This window comes from Pecten maximus, chromosome 7 (assembly GCF_902652985.1).
Source record: "Pecten maximus chromosome 7, xPecMax1.1, whole genome shotgun sequence".
NCBI classification, from domain to species: Eukaryota; Metazoa; Mollusca; class Bivalvia; order Pectinida; family Pectinidae; genus Pecten; species Pecten maximus.
The window spans coordinates 30,786,584-30,793,566 of NC_047021.1; positions in this window are offsets into that span (position 1 = coordinate 30,786,584).

The following is a 6,983-nucleotide window of genomic DNA, read 5'->3' on the forward strand; positions in this document are numbered from 1 at the left end:
CACATGTATACTGTTGTTTTTACCTCGCACGGAATGTCGGTAGTGGAGGATAATCAGCTGACACAGGAATACTGTTGTTTTTACCTCACACGGAATGTCGGTAGTGGAGGATAATCAGCCGACACATGTATACTGTTGTTTTTACCTCGCACGGAATGTCGGTAGTGGAGGATAATCAGCTGACACATGTATACTGTTGTTTTTACCTCGCACAGAATGTCGGTAGTGCAGGATAATCAGCTGACATAGGAATACTGTTGTTTTTACCTCGCACGGAATGTCGGTAGTGGAGGATAATCAGCTGACACAGGAATACTGTTGTTTTTACCTCGCACGGAATGTCGGTAGTGCAGGATAATTGGATTGGACATCTGTCAGCTTTAAGCTTCTGAGGAAACCATAAACAAGTTGGTACTGATGTTTGGCCAATCTATGTATCTATGTTTTTCTGAAATACTTGTATGATAGATCAATGCCACAATAATCAAGTCACCATCATCCTCAACCTCAGTTGTATTGATTTATATCTCTTTACATGATCCAATATTTTGAGTCATCAGTGGTGACCACATTAACAAGGTTCAACTGTACATTTTTTTGATAAGACGAGTATGTGAAAACTGAAACATTTTTTCATAAACTTTCATGAAATATTTATTATTGGAAATCAGAAAAATAATCTAAGTTATCTAGAAAACTAAATAACTGGGTACTGATGTTTAACAAGGAGGTACATGAGGTAAGTACATTAAAGATGGAGTGCTATAAAAATTCTGTATATAAATGACCTTGACCTTATTTCAAGGTCATGACAGCATGGATGAAAATGCCAGAATCTCAAAATACTGAAATAGCTATTATACGAGGGCTGATTGAGCCTTGTATCGAAAGATTTGAATTTTGCCAGACATTGTATTACTTTTCAACATAATCCCCTTCAGTATCTATACACTTTTGCCAGCAGTGTTTTAAGGGCCTCAATGTCACTTTTATAGAACTCCTTCTCTTGGCTGATCAGAAAGTCATCCACTGCATTATGACGTCATCATTGGAGTGAAAGTGGGTGCCTGAAATAGCTGTTTTCAGTTAAGAAATAAATGAAAGTCTGATGGAGCGAGATCAGGTGAATAAGGTGGATGCTCAATCAATTTAAAGCCACAATCATTAATGGTGGCCATGGCAATGACAGACTTGTGAACAGGAGCATTGTCCTGATGGAATAACAATTGTTTTGATTGTTGTTTGGCATCTGGGGTAAAATGATGGACCCATGTTTCATCCATAGTGACAAATCTCTGAAGAAATTTGTAGGATCTTCCTCAAAAAGGTTAAGATTAGCTAATTCTTGTACAAGCTCACACATACAAATGATGGACAGCATGGCAACAGGTGGAATAGTTAGCCATCAGCTTACAGTTTGACAATTTGTAGTAAGAGATGATCAAAGCAACACAATTATACAAGTCAATGTATTTTATTCAACTTTTTTTTTTTTATATTTAACACATTAAAGACAATATTTCTAAACTTGCTTTCACTAAACAAGTTATTCATGAAAAACGTTGATAATTTTCTATTGTGTTTGTTCCCTTTGATAAATTATGTAATTATTGTGGTTTTAAATGTTTATGGTCAAGACATTCAATGAAAAATAGCGAGCTGATTAATCAAAACAATAATGAAACAAGCCAAAAAAACATATTTTTACGGTCATTTTGATATCTATATCATGTACTTTTCCTTCAATTACATAGTACAAGTCTCTGACCTTCACCATACCTAGATAGGAACAGCGTTGGCTCTTCTCCGGTTTCTAATTTCTATTTGTCCGGTTAAATACTGGCACATCATTTGGTGTTTGTGACTATGCTTTTTTAATCCTTTTTCCCCCCTGAGAAACACAATATCCATTTTGGATGAAGTACGGTGAAAATCACATTATGAAATAAAGCAAAATTAACAAAATATTTGTAGCATATGAATGTAATTTACCCCGGTACTCAACATGTCATAATGAACTCGTGAAACCCAAGTGCTATGTGATAAATACTGTTTTGTAAGCAAAGCCTATTAACACATTACAAAACAACACAATAATAGAATATCCTGATAATGCATGATATAGTTTTCTCTCTGATCAGGACATATTTGTAAGTAATTCACCAATATCCACGTACATTTTAATTATTGGACTGACTACATACATGTAGCCAAGGCAAGATACGTTTAGAATCTGTTCTATCCCTAGGAGTAGGACGATATCAACATTATGGATGGTCGGGTGGCGCAGTGGTAATACGCCTTTTATCTCAGAAACTGATATTTAATTCCCTGATTAGACATGAAAATGTACGGAGTCTTGTGCTCGACCACATGCTTTTTTCTGTGGCTACTCTGGTTTCCTCCCACAGTATAAGAGACCCCTCCCTCTTTTCTATTTGGGCCAACAAGTGTGATTATTCTAATTTGATAGAACTTGTTAAACAATTGTTGTAAAGTAATAAATGCTTCTCACTTATAACTCAATGTACATGTACTGTTATAATATGAATTGTGTTTAAACTTTTGTTTATGTGGTTGCTATATGGAACCACAAATATAAATACAATGCACATTTTTTTAATGCAATTTTGTTATATTATTGGTGCATGGGCTAACTGATAAAGTTTGCATCCACAAAATAATTTGAAAGCTCCAAACCCCCCAAAAATATTACACACGAAAGTTTCAGAACAGTAACAGCAATTTTTTAAAAGGTTCAGGTCTTAATTGAATTATTAATACTATTATACAGTAATTTATATATGAAATAAAATATAATAACTTGATTTTGCATATGGGACTTGATTTCCTGTTAGCAAAGTTATATAAACAAAATGAAAAATAATACTTCGGTTAGATTTGATACAGTTTTATGTGTATAAGTTAGACAGTTTTGTTTAAATGAAGAGATTGTTAAATCTGACAACAGATTTGGAGGAACACAGACGATGGCTTAGAACCAATGACCAAGGAAATGTTTACATACAGGATGTAAATTGTACAGGTAAGCCATTTGTCAGGAAAATTTCATTTCACAGACGTACCACATTGTATTATTGATAAAAACTTAAATTTAATACATAACAAGCAATTTTACATATGTACAAATGCATTGAAAAATAGTTATGTATGAAATTAAGAAAATTTAACAAATAATCATTTAAAATGTTTTTAAGTAGAGCACTTTGAATTAATAAATAATATTTAAATCAATAAACACAATGACCACAACAAATCATGATGTGAAAACAAAGATGTATAAAGTACCAATATATTCCGAATATTTTTATATCTGTACACTCTGTACAAGGTTTTGGCAAACAAATGGCTAAATCTCTGTATGAAATGGAGCATGGGACCTCAAATGGCTATAACTCTATGAAACAGAGCATGAGGCCTCAAACAAGGGGCTATAATCTCTGTATGAAATGGAGCATGGGACCTCAAATGGCTATAACTCTATGAAATAGAGCAGGAGACCTCAAACAAAGGGCTATAACTCTGTATGAAATGGAGCATGGGACCTCAAAGGGCTATAACTCTGTATGAAACGGAGCAAGAGACCTCAAACAAAGGGCTATAACTCTGTATGAAATGGAGTATGGGACCTCAAACAAAGGGCTATAACTCTGTATGAAATGGAGCATGGGACCTCAAACAAGGGGCTATAACTCTGTATAAAAAGGAGCACGAGACCTCAAACAAGGGGCTATAACTCTGTATGAAACGGAGCATGAGGCCTCAAACAAGGGGCTATAAATCTGTATAAAAAGGAGCACGAGACCTCAAACAAGGGGCTATAACTCTGTATGAAACGGAGCATGAGGCCTCAAACAAGGGGCTATAACTCTGTATGAAACGGAGCATAAGGCCTCAAACAAGGGGCTATAACTCTGTATTAAATCGAGCAGGAGACCCGACTTTATTATGCAATATTGTCACCCAAAAGATACTGACAAACAAAATTTAGCACCTGTAAGTATACATATGTGTATGTGACATACCCCTATCAAGTTAAACAAATGGATAAATTATAAATCTAGTCTCCTGCCAGGGAACTGATACATCCTGTATCCATATAAAAATCAAATTTAAAAAATTCATTTCCAAAGCTTCACAACAATGAAATAAATATCGATCAATTTATAAATCCGTTTGATAAAGTAGATTTTCATCTTTTCACAACAATGGAGATGAGTACTGTATTTATCCCCAATATAGCCCCTTCCCTTTTTGTAAAAAAAAATTAGGCCATAAAAAATTAACTAAATGGTTCTTAGGCCCACCCGCATCCCCCCCAAAAAAAATGAAATTGCCCTAATGCACCTGTAAACTCAGGGGAAAAAATCTGGAAAAATTGTTCCACATTCAAGTCCACTCTTTAGTCTTGTCAATATTTCAAGCGTTTGAACAAAAAGCGGTTACAAGCGCTTAAGAGACCTGGTTGAAGCAAATGGCTAACGTCTCCACGTGGACGATGTCTTTGATATCAGGGCAGATTCGGAAAGGATCAACAATAATATTGCCATGGAATATACTTGGGTGTTTTGGTGAAAATTTTGTTGTTTTTTGTTGAAATCAATGAACACAGAAGTTGCTTCAAAGCATTTATTAAAATTCCTCATTTTGATGTGAATGAAAAATAATAAAAAAGAAAATGTTTGTACTCAATTAAATGCTAAAAAAAATACCTCCCTCCCTCATCTAATTTTTTTTTAAATTTGCCTGAGAACCAACTAATTAATTTTACATGGCCTTTGTACTGTATTTATCCTCAATGAAGCCTGGAGCCCCTCCCTTAGAGTAAAAGTTTAGCAATGTATTTATCCTCAATGAAGCCCCCTCCCTTAGAGTAAAAGTTTAGCAATGTATTTATCCTCAATGAAGCCCCCTACCCTAGAATAAAAGTTTAGTACTGTATTTATCCTCAATGAAGCCCCCTCCCCTACAGTAAAAGTTTAGTACAGTATTTATCCTCAATGAAGCCCCCTCCCCTACAGTAAAAGTTTAGTACAGTATTTATCCTCAATGAAGCCCCCTCCCCTACAGTAAAAGTTTAGTACAGTATTTATCCTCAATGAAGCCCCCTCCCCTACAGTAAAAGTTTAGTACAGTATTTATCCTCAATGAAGCCCCCTCCCCTACAGTAAAAGTTTAGTACAGTATTTATCCTCAATGAAGCCCCCTCCCCTACAGTAAAACTTTTGTACTGTATTTATCCCCAATGAAGCCCCCTCCCCTACAGTAAAACTTTTGTACTGTATTTATCCTCAATGAAGCCCCCTCCCCTACAGTAAAACTTTTGTACTGTATTTATCCCTAATGAAGCCCCCTCCCCTAGAGTAAAATTTTAGTACTGTATTTATCCCCAATGAAGCCTCCGAGTAAGCCTTATTTGTGAACCACATTGAGCTTAATATCTTAACACTATTCTGCAAAAATGAAGGGGTCTTATTTGTGGACAAGGGCTTATTTGTGGATAAATACGATAAAAATCAATTTAGAAATCTATCCGATAAGGTAAATTCTCTACTCCAAGGGAGACAAATCATTGTCAACCATCAGGATATCGGTATTTAAATTCTCCAATACATCATGCCACATGCTGGTTAATAGATTTTTGATGAAACCCATTGTAAGTATGAGAGAATAAAGTTTACATTTTATATTGATATCACATAAATAGTGATAAAGTCTCTAATACTTTTGAATTTTTTTAAAAATACTTTGTAATAAATTGAGATGAAAAGACATCTGTTAAGAAAACACTTTAATATTAACTAATACACGTAAATTATAACTGATTTCAAGAATTACTAATGAAAATTCTATTATAAAATTGATCCCTATGACACCACAGCAGGTCTAGTGCAGATTTTGCTGAAGCTAACTATGTACCTACCATATCTATGATACTCCAGGAATAATTCACTGTAGTTAACTAGGTACCTACCATATTTATGATACTCCAGGAATAATTCACTGTAGTTAACTAGGTACCTACCATATCTATGATACTCCAGGAACAAACTATGAAAAAATGACAATGATTTACATACCAAAGATCACTGTTTCCTATGATAAGTTCTTTCAACTTTAAAACAAGCAATGAATATTTTTTTCAATATTCCACATAGTTTCGGCGGAGAAGATCTGTTATATCTTGAGTAAAATAGCCTATTATCCGGTGGACATTTTTAAACCTTGTCAAGGCACATATTCTAGTACTTTAAGAAAATTCTATCAACATCACAGATTCTGTAAATACTCCCTAACACTTACTATCAAACAATGCTACCAAGTCTTCTCACATCCACAAATGTAAAAATTCTAACAGCTTCAATAATTGTTTGTCACATATAATTACACACAATCTCTTAACAGTCATTCTACTGTCAGTTTTAACACTTTAAACATCAAAACAAATCAGAACCTTAAACAGTTACAACAGGATGGTCCCTGAAAAGTTAGAAATTTAGATTTGTACAGAAGAGGGCAATGTCTGTATACCACCTCAGTAAATATTTCTACCTGTAAACAGTCTCAGTAAATATTTCTACCTGTAAACAGTCTCAGTAAATATTTCTGTCTGTAAACAGTCTCAGTAAATATTTCTGTCTGTAAACAGTCTCAGTAAATATTTCTGTCTGTAAACAGTCTCAGTAAATATTTCTGTCTGTAAACAGTCTCAGTAAATATTTCTGTCTGTAAACAGTCTCAGTAAATATTTCTGTCTGTAAACAGTCTCAGTAAATATTTCTGTCTGTAAACAGTCTCAGTAAATATTTCTACCTGTAAACAGTCTCAGTAAATATTTCTGTCTGTAAACAGTCTCGGTAAATGTTTCTGTCGGTAAACAGTCTCAGTAAATATTTCTGTCTGTAAACAATCTCAGAAATATTTCTGTCTGTAAACAGTCTCAGTAAATATTTCTACCTGTA